General features: G+C 44.0%; 1 pseudogene; it reads left to right on the forward strand.

Moving 5' to 3' along the window:
* The first annotated feature begins 194 nt into the window (after positions 1-194).
* LOC107706840 (alpha-2-macroglobulin-like protein 1) lies at positions 195-6,069 on the forward strand (annotated as a pseudogene).
* The last annotated feature ends 2 nt before the right edge of the window (positions 6,070-6,071 follow it).

Consider the following 6,071-nt stretch of genomic DNA (forward strand, 5'->3'; position numbering starts at 1 on the left):
AGGTAGCTAGCCAGTTATCTAACAATTTTTCAAATAGGCTATTATAATTTTGTAACTCTAATTTATGTTCTTTATTTTTAAGATAAAATGGCCTGTTCTCTGATTTTGCTGTAAACGTATAAAACGCATTGTTTTGTCAGACTAGGGGCATTTGACTTTGGCGTCTTGTGCTCTTGGCGCTCTTAAATGGGCAGCCACTTTCTGTGACCGTTCAACCAACATGTTCTGACCTGATTTTGAACCTATGTTTTCACAGGTTATTTATAGTGACGTTTCCTGGAGTGATTGAGTCCGGTTCTGAAGCCAAATTGTGTGCAAGTCTTCTGAAACCCCAAGAGAAACTCACAATGACCATTTCTCTGCTTGATGAGAAAAATGTGATCACGCCACTTGTGCAGCAGAGCTCTCGGATGGCGTTTCACCGATGCTTTAGTTTCCAGGTCTGTCGTGATGTGGATTAAAAAAAACAAAAACATTTTCATCTGGTTTACTGTACATTAAATGGGCATTTCTCTATAGGCTCCTCAAGCAGATGTAGAATCTGTGCAGAAGCTTCAGGTGGAAGTTAAAGGGAGGGGCTTCGAAGTGACTGAAGAGAGGAAAGTCCTGTTCAAATGTTGCCTGCCTTTGACTTTCATTCAAACAGACAAACCCATCTATAATCCAGGACAAACGGGTGAGCTACAAATGACGCTTGGATAAATATCAGCTGTAGAAAGCCCATTATATTGCAAGTTCTGATCATTTCAAGTGCATTATGTAATGAATGGAAGTGTTTATTGTAGTCTCATTTTGCAGTTAATTTCAGAGTTGTCACCATGGATACCAAATATGTGCCTCTTGATAAAATGGTAAGGCCTGATCTTTCATATTGAGTGATCTGAACAATTGCAAGTGCACAAACTTGAGCCTCTCACTGTGCAACTACAATAATTGTATTTTTTTTCTATTCATGTTGCTACATGAGCATGTTTGTGCTTTTAAATGCCTATAATTACACTCTGTGTCTTACAGTACAGTTTGGTGGTAGTAGAGGTGAGAACTTGCTCTTGTGCAAGTCTTTGAATGGAGCTTATTTTTTTTATATATACATATAAATATAATTAAATTGTCCCCTCCCCTGAGCCGTTAATTGCTTTTATAGGACAATCTTAATAACCGGATCGGTCAGTGGACAAATGTTACTTCAAGGTGGATATTGGAGCTTTCTCACAAGTTAGTTACCGAAGCTCAGGTCGGGATGTACACACTGAGAGCTTTTATTGGCGAGAGAATGACCTCCCAAGTTTTTGAGGTGAAAAAATATGGTAAGTCAGTGTACGATATGCAAGAGTACAATAATAATAGATCTGAGGTCTTAATGTAAAGCGTTGTTTCTGATTATTTTGAACCTGGAGAAATGATTAATGGAAAGGCAAGTAAAAGTTCGTCCTTCATTGCAGAAGCCTTCACATTGGTTCCCTTTCAGAACCGCAATCTTTCCCAACAGATCTCCGTGGGTCATTTCAATGGGACTCCAATCATGAACCAAGCGGTGTATCTGCTGGATGGTAACAGCTGGCCCAATAAAATGCTGCTGAATCTGACCACAAACCAGAATGGACTGGCCACGTTCTCCCTCAACACTGCTAAGCTTGCTAAAGCGGCTCTGAATCTGGTGGTAAGATTAGCTTTTTTCCTTTTTTAAAATCAAGACTTCTCTTGCATGTACTTAAATTCATTTGTTCTCCAGGCAAGTGCAACTCCAGCCATTGTTTATAGTTACAAGTCGGCATACTTCACTACAGATAGGAGGGTTGTTCAGCTTCTCCAACTTGGTTCTTCCAACAACCCAACGATTAGTGAACTGAGTATAGTAAAGTTCGAGCAACCACTCAAGTGTGATACTGTGTTTCCAATAACCGTGAAGTATTCATTTGTTGGAGAGTCTGGCGGCTACAGTACTGACATCGTCTATATGGTGAGTGGACATCAGTTTTGTTTTCCTCCAATGACTTCAATGGTCTGTCCAGCACCTATTTATGCACCGGTTTCTTTTGTCAGGTCATATCCAGAGGAGTGATTGTTCTCCATGGATTTCAGAAGATCACCATGTGTGCTTTTGATACGGTCACGAGTGGCACAGTGTTGTTCCATCTATCTGTCAGTGTTGATATGGCTCCAGTAGTGCAGATTCTGGCCTTCTCTGTTCTGCCCAGTGAGAATATAGTTGCTGCTAGTGCATCCTTTGACAGAAATGTTTCCAAAACGAGGTGTGACGAGCACTAGCATATTTCACTTCATGGAAGCAGTGATGTGTCCTAAGTGTAATAGCTGGTTCTTGTTGCAGGTGTCTCTGCAGTTTTCTCCAGCTACTGCCGTTCCTGGCGAGGAAAACACTTTGACGGTCTCTGCTCAAGCAGGATCCCTGTGTGGCCTCTGTGCTGTTGATCAGAGCGTCCGGATCATGGAGCCAGGAAGACGTTTGAGTCCTAAAATGGTATCCATGTGCAGGAATATTTATTGATTGAGTTCTGCTGTCTGTTGGACAAACCTAAGCTATTATGATGTGGTGGTCATAGCCGTTTTAGTAAACAAACATTAGTGCATTTAATTTGACAATGCACTAACTAACATTTGCTTCATGGTCCCAGGTCTTTGACTTGCTCCCGATGCGATCAGTTTACCAATACAGTGTTGAAGACGAACCAGAGTGTATAAGTTTTCAACCTCGTATATGTTTTCAACCCCGTCGACCGGTTCCTATCAGTGACGCCTACACAACCTTCAAGGTAGAAAACAATTCAGGACCATGCACTCACTGAATCCTATACTCGCAGATTAAGTCCATGTTTTGACGTCTTACTCTGACAGAGCGTGGGAATGAAGATCGCAACAAATATCGCTGCATTAGCCCTTCAGTGCCAGGACTATAATCCCCACTTCCCTGGAGGTAGGCCTATACAGAGGCCATTCTTTCCTTGAAAATGATTTCTGCATGACGTGGTGAATTGAGTTATGGGAGGTTATTCATTTATCTCTGTGGATTGGTTAATTGTTATTTTTATAAATGCAAAAAGGGGGGCTGTTGAGATTCTTTCTAGCTAAAGTGCATGCAGAAAGCAAGAACTTGTGCTTAATTGCTCCTTTTAGCCTTTGAAAGGAATGATGCAGTTGCTTTTGGTGCGGCTCCAGCTGCTGCTCCGGCTGCTGCTCCTCTGGAAGCAGAAAATGCTGGAGTCAAGCACTCTTCTGACGTGACCGTCAGGACTTTCTTTCCAGAAACCTGGATCTGGCAGCTTGCTCAAGTGGAGTTAGTGAAGAATATTGTTCCATCTAAAGCCACTTGCCTACAGTTTTTACTACTTCTGTTCCCCTTATTTCTCTTTTCTGCTGTCATTCAGTGGCACTGGATCCACACGAGTTCCCCTCAAGGTTCCTGACACCATCACCACATGGGAGACTGAGGCGTTCTGCCTGTCCTCCGAAGGTTTTGGCTTGGCTCCTTCTGTTCAGCTGACTGTCTTCCAGCCCTTCTTCCTGGAGCTCTCCCTGCCTTACTCCATCATCCGTGGAGAGTCTTTTGAGCTGAAGGCAACGGTCTTCAACTATCTGTCCAAATGCATCATGGTATGGGTTTTATTTATATAATGGATCTGTATAGAGAAGGTCTTGTGTTTCTGCACTCCATGTGCATTTTGTTGGCAGGTTAAAGTGACTCCAGCTTCTTCCTTGGCCTTTACTCTTGGACCAATTAATGAGCCGCGTTCATCCTGTCTCTGTGCCAATGGGAGAGAGACCTTTAAATGGGTGTTTACGGCTTCTGTACTCGGTCTGTATTTGATTGTCTGGTTCCCTAAATTTGTGTAGAAGAAAAGCGTATGAGGTGTTGCTCACGTCCTGTCTGTCACTGCAGGACCTATCAATGTGACTGTCAGTGCTTCAGCTGAACCATCCCGGACTCTATGTGGCACTGAGGTCGTGACCGTGCCAACGAGGGGACGCATTGATGTAGTCACTCGAAGTCTACTTGTTCTGGTAAGTGTTAACCAGCTTTCTGGAGTTTAATCATGGTGCTCATGCTGCTTTACTGTTTACGTTTTTATTGCTTTTATAGCCTGAAGGAGTTGAAAGGACAAACACCCACAGTTGGTTACTGTGTCCAAAGGGTGGGTTTTGCTCTCCGTGATTCCCAAATACATTCTTGTACAGCCAAATATTAGCCTGGTGCTCAAAGCTGATCTAATGTGTTCGGTTTGCAGGAAACATTCTTTCTGAAGACGTGACTCTGACGTTTCCAACAAATGTGGTTCACGGATTAGCCAGATGCTCCGTTTCAGTCCTTGGTAAAGCATTTCACGGAGTAGAAACTGACATGAGATTTTTGGCAGAATAACATTCAGATTTAGGTTGTTTTCCCTCTTGTAGGAGACCTAATGGGTCGTGCCCTGAAGAATCTAGATGGGTTATTACAAATGCCGTATGGCTGTGGAGAACAGAATATGATCGTTCTTGCTCCCAATATTTACATCCTGCTTTACCTGCAAGCCACAGAGCAACTCACGGCAGCCATTCGACAGACCGCTACAGGCTACCTTCAAAGTGGTATGGATGTACCTTGAAAATGTTGAAGACTAAATTCCAAGGAGGTTTAGTCCTGCTCTAACCATTGATCGTGTCGGACTGTATCACACTTCCTGACCAATTTCCATGTGGTTTTTGACCTGAACAGGATACCAAGGACAACTGAACTACAGGCACAGTGACTGTTCATACAGCACATTTGGTTCCGATGAATCGAACACGTGGTGCGTTTTATGCTGTTCTAGTCTTGTGTATAATTTGTGGCACCAGCAGTGTGTAAGTTCAGTTTGTCAACTTCTCCATTGCCAGGCTCACAACCTTCGTCCTGAGGTCTTTTGGTCTGGCGAGGCAATTTATTTTTTCATTTCCACATGTACTGCAGAGTGCAAAGGATTGGTTGATCAGCAAGCAGGGTTCAGATGGCTGCTTCATACAGCAGGGAACTCTGTACCACAATGAAATGAAGGTGCATTACATGTTTCTTAGAATACACTGTAACAATAGACGTGAGGTCTGAGACCGTTCTTCTAACTCTGTATACTGGGGTGTTTTAGGGTGGGGTTGGTGACAGCGTGACAATGACCGCCTACATTGTAGCATCACTGCTTGAACTAGGCGTCCCCGTCATGGTAAAAACATCACTGCTTGAATTAGGCGTCCCCGTCATGGTAAAAACATCTCCAGTAGTTGTATGAGATCATTTCAGATGGCCTTTGTTTTGACGTGTGTGTGTTCGTTCCAGGATCCTGTCGCTACCAAAGCTCTGTCTTGCTTGAGGCCTGTTGTTGGGAATCTGGGAAACACTTACACCACGGCTCTGCTCGCCTACACCTTCAGTCTGGCTGGAGAGACCAGCACTCAAGCACAGCTTTTAACAACCTTGAACAACCGTGCCATTTCTGAAGGTGAGATTCACTAGTCTCTTGTTTGAGGTGTTCAGGTTCTTTGGCATCAACTTTCTGTCCTGTCTCGTCCTAAGGCACTAAGCTCCACTGGTCTCAGACTACATCTGGTGACACTCTGGCGGTGGAGATCAGCTCCTATGTGCTGCTGGCGGTTCTCTCTGTACAGCCTCTCACGACTGCTAATCTGGGCTATGCTAACCGCATTGTCAACTGGCTCGTGGCCCAGCAGAATCCTTATGGAGGCTTTTCTTCCACCCAGGTGACTGACTACCAAACATGAGCAAAAACCTCATATCGGAGTAGTTTTTAATCTGGTGGTTGTTTTATAGGACACTGTGGTGGCTCTTCATGCTCTGTCTCTGTACGCTGCTGAAGTGTTCAGCTTGGCTGGTTCCAGCACTGTTACCGTACAGTCCTCAGTGGTAGGAGGAGAATCTTATAGCTTTGATGTGAATCGGGACAACAGGCTGCTGTATCAGAAGCCGCTGAAGAACGTTCCTGGCAGATATAGTGTTGGCGTGAAGGGCTCCTGCTGTGTGTCTGTGCAGGTCTGCATCTTCACCACTTCTGTTTCGGTTTCGATTGTGCCCATCCTAGTTCTGT

Source organism: Sinocyclocheilus rhinocerous, unplaced genomic scaffold (assembly GCF_001515625.1).
Source record: "Sinocyclocheilus rhinocerous isolate Xijiao unplaced genomic scaffold, SAMN03320098_v1.1 scaffold5923, whole genome shotgun sequence".
Classification (NCBI taxonomy): Eukaryota; Metazoa; Chordata; class Actinopteri; order Cypriniformes; family Cyprinidae; genus Sinocyclocheilus; species Sinocyclocheilus rhinocerous.